Source organism: Rhinolophus sinicus, unplaced genomic scaffold (genome assembly GCF_057876585.1).
Source record: "Rhinolophus sinicus isolate RSI-liver-muscle unplaced genomic scaffold, RSI-T2T HiC_scaffold_19, whole genome shotgun sequence".
Classification (NCBI taxonomy): Eukaryota; Metazoa; Chordata; class Mammalia; order Chiroptera; family Rhinolophidae; genus Rhinolophus; species Rhinolophus sinicus.
The window spans coordinates 100,567-103,035 of record NW_028290710.1 but is presented as its reverse complement, the minus strand read 5'-3'; the positions used below and the strand labels follow the sequence as shown (position 1 = coordinate 103,035).

Sequence of the window (2,469 nt, the reverse complement as noted above, 5' to 3'; positions counted from 1 at the left end):
CCCGCCCGCGGGAGGAGAGTGGCAGCCCCCAGGCACCCTGGTTGTGAGGATTGTGTGCCTGCGTGCCTGCTCTTCCCTTGTGGCGGTCTCCCCTGGAGTCGATGGCGCGTGGTGTGTTGGGGTGCTGCTCCCGCCGTCCCCTGGTTTGTCCCGGCTCTTTGTGCCCTTTGTGTCGGGGACACCGTGGCCGGCGGGAAGGGAGGGCTCCTGGCTCTTGTGGGAGACGGGAGGGGACGCGCGGGGGTGTGGGGAGAGGTGCCTGCCCGCGGAGACAGAAGACTCCGGTGGGGCGGGGCGGGTGGGCGTCCCGTTTGCCCGAGGACACGCCGATCCTGTGTCTCGGGGCCCAGGGGCACGCGCAGGGATGGGCGTCCCCTGGGCTCGGGCCGAGGTGCAAAGGACCGGCACGTCCTGGGATGGAGAGAGCCTGGTGGAAGCCTGCGCCGGCAGGCAGCCCTGGGCTTGGGCGTTGGGGGTTGCGGCGGCGGCAGGGTCGGGGAGCGAGAGGGAGCCCTGCGATGGCGGTGGCGGCGGCGGCGACCTAGACGCGGCTGACTGCTGCAGGCTGACGGCCTGCCTCGGCGAAGAGCACTAAGAAGAGGGAGAGGGGGGTAGCCCTGGCCGACAGGCCTGGTGTGCGGCCGGGGATGCGAGCTTGTAGTGCTGGGCGGCTGTCCCTCCTCTGGCCAGGGGGACCTTCGGCTGGCTGGGCGGCTGCAGGGGTTGCAGAGGGGCAAGGGGCGGCAGGGATTCGGAGGGAGGCACGCCGGGGCGGCGGCGCAAAAGGAGAGGCGAGCAAAAGCCTACAGGTATTCCCAGGCGGTCTCCCATGCAAGTACTAACCAGGCCCCTCCCTGCTTAGCTCCCGAGATCAGAGGAGATCGGGCGCGTTCAGGGTGGTATGGCCGTAGACGCTGGGACCCGGCTCCCGCGCCCCAAGAGCCTGCTCCCGGCCTGTCTCGTGAGCGCCCGCCATGCAGATGAGCCGCTCCGGTGGCGAGCATCGACCCGCGGGCCGGCTCTGCCAGCACCGCGTCCCCCCCCAGTCCGGCTCCCCGCCTCTTCCTAATGCCCCTGGCGTGGGCGGCGGGCTACTCCTGGCCGACAGCGAGGCCCCTTCGCGCCACCCGGGGCTCCATGGGACACTGCCACTTCCCTGATGGTGCCAGAAGTCGTGGAACTCTGGCATCCTGGGACTCCCCGCACCCAGACCGGCATACAACCCGCCCCCCTACCGCCACCAGGTTTACCCCCAACCGCAGCCCCAAGGCTGGTGGAGGCCTGCACCAGCAGGCAACCCTGGGCCTGGGAGTTGTGGGAGGACCCCGCGGCGGCGGCGGGGGCGGCTGCGGCGGCGGCGGCGGCGGCGGCGGCGGCGGCGGAGGCAGGGGAGGGTGGCGAGGTAGGCGATGGCAACCGCGTGGATGGCGCCAGGGCGGCGATGGCGGCGGCGACAATGGGGGCTTTGACGGTGGGCGCTGGGACACGGGGGCCGATGGCGGCGGCGGTGGCGGCGGGGGCTGGGGAGGGCGTGAGGGCGGTGCTGGCGGCGGAGGCCGGGAGAGCAGAGGCGGGAGACTGAGCGAGTATGGCATTGGTGGCGGCGGGGGCTGGGGCGGAAGCGGGGAAGATGGCGGTGCTGGAGGCGGGGAGAGCAGAGGAGGGAATTGAGGGAGTGCGGCAATGGCGGCAGCGGGGGCGGGGGAGGGCGTGAGGGCGGTGCTGGCGGCGGAGGCCGGGAGAGCAGAGGCGGGAGACGGAGGGAGTATGGCGATGGTGGCTGCGGGGGTCTGGGGCGGGGGCGGGGGAGATGGCGGTGCTGGAGGCGGGGAGAGCGGAGGAGGGAATTGAGGGAGTACGGATATGGGGCGGCGGGGGCGGGGGCGGGGGTGGGGGAGAGGGCAGCACTGGTGGCGGAGATGGGGAGCGCGGTGCTGGCGGCCGAGGTGGGGAGAGCACAGGAGGGAGTTTGAGGGAGTTTGGCGGTGGCGGCGGCGGGGGCGGGGACAGGGGCGGGGGCGAGGGCAGCGCTGGCGGGGGGTGGGGGGGGGTGTGGGGAGCCCGGTGGTTGCGGTGGCTTTGGCGCAGGCGGCGGTGGCGGCGACCGCGCGTCGGCGAAGGATTCGCGATGACGGCCTGCGGGACCGAAGAGGACTGAGAGGAGGGTGTGGGGGGGGGAGCCCTGGCCCACGGGCCTGGTGTGCGGCCGGGGCTGCCAGCTTGTAGTGCCGGGCGGCTGACCCTCTGCTGGTCAGGGGGACCTGCGGCTGGCTGGGAGGCTGCAGAGGGGCAAGGGGCGGCAGGGGTTCGGAGGGAGCCACGCCGGAGCGGCGATGCAAAAGGAGACGCTAGCAAAAGCCAACAGGTATTCCCAGGCGGTCTCCCATCCAAGTACTAACCAGGACAGACCCTGCTTCGCTTCCGAGATCAGACGAGATCTGCTGCGTTCAGGGTGGTATGGCCTTAGGC

At 72.3% G+C, this 2,469-nt stretch overlaps 2 pseudogenes; both read right to left on the bottom strand.

The window, feature by feature from the left end:
* Window positions 1-793: 793 nt before the first annotated feature.
* Window positions 794-913, bottom strand: LOC148754379 (5S ribosomal RNA; annotated as a pseudogene).
* A 1,436-nt stretch (window positions 914-2,349) lies between these two features.
* LOC148754378 (5S ribosomal RNA) lies at window positions 2,350-2,469 on the bottom strand (annotated as a pseudogene).